The sequence below is a fragment of the Lutra lutra genome, chromosome 10 (genome assembly GCF_902655055.1).
Source record: "Lutra lutra chromosome 10, mLutLut1.2, whole genome shotgun sequence".
NCBI lineage: Eukaryota > Metazoa > Chordata > Mammalia > Carnivora > Mustelidae > Lutra > Lutra lutra.
Window position 1 is genome coordinate 61,504,884 of NC_062287.1, and position 6,449 is coordinate 61,511,332.

The following is a 6,449-nucleotide window of genomic DNA, read 5'->3' on the forward strand; positions in this document are numbered from 1 at the left end:
CTCACATGTACTTAAAGCCAGCATGTAAAATATTTTCATAATCTAAAGCCAGTGTTGTCTATACTGCAGAGGGACTGATATGCCCTTAATTCACTGACATAGTAACTCACGCTTTTAAATAAATAAACATCTCAAGAAAAATTTCCACCTACCCATTTGTTTCACTCCTAATAAGGATTTTGAAGATTTTGTAAAACTCCAAGTAAGCATATGGTGGTGTATCATGTATAAACATCATCCACCATATTCTTATGTTGTGATGGCATAAACATAGAGAACCCAGCTCCAAGGCGCAATCTCTGGTCCCAATCTCTGTACCTGTTCTTCAAAGGACAAGACTTTCCTGGTTTATGCACACCTGACACCCAGATTACCAAGAAAACTTTCCTCAAGAGTCCTCCTCAGTTTGGGACAGGGAGTTCACAGCACTACGCAGAGTCTGGCACATCATCGGTACTTAGGAAATATGTGAAGAAATGAACCACGGAATTAGTGATTAATCTTTCACCTGTAGCTTTCCCTGTCTCACCAATGTATTGATCAAAATCTGAGCCATTTTCTTGAATAGCCCCCACTGATAAACCCTGTCTTGGCATAGTCTGGTTCTGACAGCTCTGTGAACTGCCCCTGAGCTTATCAGGGTCACCTGACTGGCTCAGTGGGTAAAGCATGTGACCTGACCCCAGAGTTGTGAGTTTTTAAAAATTAAAAACTTTTAAAAATCTGCTGAAAATAATGCTCCCTGTGCCTTTATCCCAGTGAAAATGAAAACTTGGGTTCACAAAGAAAACTTTGAGACAGACATTAATGTTCACTGTACTCGTAAGAGCAAAAACCTGGAAACAACTGACATATCCTCCAAGGGGTGAATGGTTAATCAGTGGACTACCAGTTAGGAATAAAAATTAAGAAACTATTGTGTGTACAACAATTTAGATGAATCTCCATAGAATTATGCTGAGTGAAGAAAAAGCTAGTATCAAAGTGATACATACGATATGATTTCACTTACATACTATTCTTGAAATTAAAGGAAAATAGAAATGGGGAATGGATCAGTGTGATTAGCAGTTGCCAGAGGTGAAGGATGGGAGAAGAGAGGATTGTGTGGCTAGTAAAGGATAAAAGGAGGCTTCCTGTGGTGATGGAGTTGTTTTGTATCCTGATTTCATCAAATCAGTATCCTGGTAAATATTATATTATAATATTGTAAGATGTTACCACTTGAGGAACTGGATAAAGGGTAAATGAATCTCTGCATTATTTCTTACAATGGCATGTGACTCTATCTATCCATCATCTATCTATTTTTAATTCAATTAAAAATATGTGTAGTTAGAAAAAAAATTTTTTTAATTAAAAAAATTTTTAATCAAGGAAAGTCTCTTTCCCCACATACTCCAGTGCTTTTCCTGGCCCCATTCTGCATTCCCATTCCTAACCAGGGCCACCTCCTTATCAAATGGACATATCCCCCTGTGCCCACCCACCCACCCTGTGCTCTGCCAGCACCCTGTGCAATCCCTCTCTCATCCTTTCTCTCATTCCCACATCTCTACTTTCTCTCTCCCAGCTCTAGTCTCTCCTTTACAGATACTCCTAAGTACACAAACACTCACCCTCCTGCCAATCCCTCCCCCTACCACCCTCGATGCTCTTAAACTCACCTACTGTATCACAGTATCAGCTGAAGGACCGAGAAAGTGGGAGAGCAGAGCTCAAAACATTGCTTGTTCTGAGAGAAGAGGAATGAGAAGAAAAGAGAAAGATGGAGACTGATCATGTTGGCCTGAGGGGTTGTCACTATCCCTGCTCTGTTCGGGGTGCTTATATTTTGAGTAAAAAGACACATGCTTCCTTCTGGAGGCAGGTGTCACAGTCACCCCTGGGATCATAAGCATGGGGCCAATGAACTAAAGGAGAGAACAAAACTCTGGCCCTAATACCAACAGGGAACACTAACTCTAGGGATAATTACTCATCCAGACAGAATGCACAGAAAATACTTGAAGACACAGCATAAGAGCAGTGACAGAAATCCCAGCAATAAAATAATAACATAATAACAGTTAACATCTGATGAGCCCTTACTATATCCTTGTCACTGTGTTAGGGCCAAACACAAATAATCTTACTTAATTCTCAAAGAAATCCAATAAGATAAGGACTATTATTATATCCATTTGGCAGATAAAATGATAGAGGTTTAGAGAGACCAAGTAGCTGATAAGAAGAGAAAACAAAAGCCCCAGGTGAGCATGTCCAAGTGTTCAGACTCAATCCAGAAACTCTGATTGAGAGAGCTAAGAGATAGGTGCCTGGGTGGCTCAGTGGGTTAAAGCCTCTGCCTTGGGCTCAGGACATGATCCCAGGGTCCTGGGATGGAGCCACGCATCGGTCTCTCTGCTCAGCGGGGAGCCTGCTTCCCCCTTTCTCTGTGCCTGTCTCTCTGCCTACTTGTGATCTCTGCCTGTCAAATAAATAAATAAAATCTTTTAAAAAAGAAAAAGAAAAAAGCTAAGAGAGGGGTGCCTGGGTGGCTCAGTGGGTTAAGCTTCTGCCTTCAGCTCAGGTCATGATCTCAGGGTCCTAGGATCAAGCCCTGCATTGGGCTCTCTGCTTGGTGGGGAGCCTGCTTTCCCCTCTCTGTCTCTTCCTGCTGCTCTGCCTACTTGTGATCTCTATCTCTCTGTTAAATAAATAAATAAAATCTTTAAAAAAGAGAGAGAGGGTGGTGGGGTTATGGACATTGGGGAGGGTATGGGCTATGGTGAGTGCTGTGAAGTGTAAACCTGGCGATTCACAGACCTGTACCCCTGGGGCTAATAACACATTATATGTTTATTTAAAAAATTTAAAAATAATAAATAAATAAAACTAAAAAAAGAGAGAGAGAGAGAGCTAAGAGAGATAATTTTGAAGCTACCCTACAAGATCAATCACTCAAGGTAAATTCAAGAAAAAAGAAACAGAATAAATTAAAGATTGATTAAATGTTTATACCACTAAAAGTAAAATTTATTTTGTGTGAGTACTTAATTAAAGTTGGGAGGAGAGTAATTCTTCCCAACTCATCTTGTAACTTTTGGAGCAAAAAGTTGCTAGGAACCAGTGAGGAAAAAAGAAAATGACATCGACCCAGCAATCCCACTTTCAGGTATTTACCCAAGAGAAATAAATCATAAGCCCACAAAAGCCTTATAAATGTTCATAGCAGTTTTATTCGTAACAGCCAAAAATTAGAAACAACTCAAATGTCCATCAACAGAAGAATGGATAAACAAATTGTGATATATTTATACAATGGAATCTGTTCAGCAATTAAATGAACAAACTACTAAAACAAGCATCAACACAAATTAAACTCAAGATCATTATGTTGAGTGAAAGAAGCCAGAGGTTCTACAATAGACAACAACTAATCTGTGGTGACCTATCAGAATGATTGCCTCTGGCGTAGGAGGAAGTAGAGGGAGTTTCTTTGATGAAAATATGCTACATATGGAAACGTGTGAGTTTCATGTGTGTCTGTATTTGTCAAAAGAAGGATTTTTTGAAGCATCAGAAACAACTAACGGTGAAAGGAGCGGAAATATGGATAAATTCTTCTTCTCATGAGTTTTTCATTTCACATACAACGGTTAAAACAAAAATTATAATACCAGCTGATACTCAAGATAATGACATCTAAAAGTGGAAAGAGCAAAGGGACAGCTAAATGGCATTGGTTTTCACATTGTACTAAAAGTGGTAAAAAGTTGATACCAGTGGACTATGAGTCACATATATACATTTTAATGAAACAACCCCAGAGAAAACCATGCAAAACCACACACTCAAAACCCTCTAAATAAAGAAGGAATTCTAAAAATGTTCAAATAATCCACAGAATGACAAGGAAACAGAAACAGAAGAAAGAGACATAGAAGAAACAAACAGAAAACAGTGAGAGGGCAGACATAGCCCTTAACATATTAACGTCATCTTAACTGTAAATAGTTTCAATATACCAATTAAAAAACAGAGACTGAACTAAAAAACACACACACACAAATCAACTACATGCCAAAAATAAAAGGATAGAAAAATATATATCATGTAAACATCAAAAAAAGTAGGAGTAGCTATATTAATATCAGATAAAATGGACTTCAAAGCAAAGAAAATTAATAGTACCAAAGAGACACATTACATAGTGATAGAAGGATCAATTCACCAGGAAGATAAATTGATCCTAAATATTTACACACCACACATCAGGCCCTCAAAATACATGAAGCAAAACCAGATAGAACTGAACAGAAAAATAAACAACTCACCATTATAATTTAGAACTTCAACAGCCTTCTCAGTGTTAGGGTCTGTCTCAGCAATTGATGGAACTACTAGACAGAATATCAACAAGGAGAAAGGAAACTGACCAACACAATCCATCAGGATCTGATAAATATATAGAACACTCCACCCAACAATAATTGAACAAGCATTTTTTAAGTACCCCTGGACTTTTATTAAGATAGACCTTATCCCGAGCCATAAAACTAACCTCAGCAAATTTTTTTGAGTCAGATATGTAATATATCTAATATATTGGGTCAGATGTCTAATATTTATCATTATCATTCATCATACATTTATCATTTCAGATATGTATATAATTATATATATATAAGGTTAGGACAAATGCTGGGAAAAAAAAAACCAAAGTGTATAGTTTATACACATATATATATACATATATATATATTTGTTTATACCAAAGTGTATAGTTTATACATATTTTATATATATATATTTATGTATATATACATATACATATATTTATACATATATAAAATATACATATATAAAATATATGTATAAATATATGTATATGTATATGTATGTATACATATATGTATATGTATGTATACATATATGTATATGTATATATACATAGTTTATAAAAAACCAAAGTGTATAGTTTTTACATATATATACATATATATTTGACATATATGTATACCAAATATTAACAATGAGTAAGTGCTTTAAAAGGTAACATTAGGAGTGCTGGTTTTTTTTAAGATTTTATTTATTTATATGACAGACAGAGATCACAAGTAGGCAGAGGCAAGCAGAGAAAGAAGGGGAGAAGCAGGCTTCTTGCCGAGCAGAGAGCCTGATGTGGGGCTCAATCCCAGGACCCTGAGATCATGACCTGAGCCGAAGGCAGAGGCTTAACCCACTGAGCCACCCAGGCACCCCTATTTTGCTTTTTTGCTTATTCTTACATTCTAATTTTTCTACAAGAGTACCTGAATTGCATTATAAAAATTTTGAAGTTTATTATTTTAGAAACATATGTATATTCAACTGAATTTTAGTGTTAATCCAGGCAATTTTTTAAAAGTTCTCTTTAGTGTGTGATAAGCCATTTGTTAAGTCAAAGAATGTGTGACAGCACTGTAATATTGACTACTGACTTGTTCGCATTACTTGAGTTGTTTCCATCACTCATTTGGTTAAGTATCTGCCTTTTCTGCTTGAGTCCTGAGTTGGAGTTCTACATTCCATCAGGCTCCCTGAGCAGGGAACCTTCTTGTGCTCTCTCTCACCTTCTCCGACAGATAAATAAATAAAATCTTTTAAAAATGAAAAATAAAATAAAGCTTTGCGCAGTGGCAGTATCATAGCCAATGAGGTTTATCCGAGGTGCGATTATTGCTAATTGAAAAATGAAAAATAGAAAAATAAAGGATATCTACAAAAACTGACAACTAACATCATATCAGTGATAAAAGACTGAACGCTTGTCCTGTAGGTCAGGAATATGGCAAAGATATCCACACTCACCAATTTTATTTACCCTATACTTGAAGTTCCAGCCACTGTAATAAAACCAAAATAATAATAATAATAATAATAATAACAACAACAACAACAACAATAATAATAATCCAGATGAGAAAGGAAGAAATAAAACCATCCCTATTTGCAGATGGCATTTATTGTACACATACAAAATCCCAAGGAATCTGCAAAAATATGTAAACTCCTAGAAGAATAAGTGAATTCAACAAAGTTTTAAAATACAGTATCAACACACAAAAATCAATCACATTATCCTAACAAAAAACATGTGAAAACCAAAATTAAAGATACAGTACCACTGAGATGCTAGAATAGCAGATTTCAACCCTCAAACCCCCATAGAAACACCAATTTTAACATCCACCCATAGATAAAAATACCTTTGTGGGAGTCCAGGAATCCAGCTGAAAGGTTCCAGTACCCTGCTGGAGAAAAACAAAAAGAGAAAGAATAAAGCCATTAAAGACGGTAAGAAGAGGGGCGCCTGGGTGGCTCAGTGGGTTAGAGCCTCTGCCTTCAGCTCAGGTCGTGATCCCAGGGTCCTGGGATCGAGCCCCATGTCGGGCTTTCTGCTCTGCAGAGAGCCTGCTTCCTCC

General features: G+C 36.7%; 1 pseudogene; it reads left to right on the top strand.

Annotated features, from left to right (window-relative positions):
• Positions 1–5,649: 5,649 nt before the first annotated feature.
• LOC125080190 (uncharacterized) lies at positions 5,650–5,735 on the top strand (annotated as a pseudogene).
• The last annotated feature ends 714 nt before the right edge of the window (positions 5,736–6,449 follow it).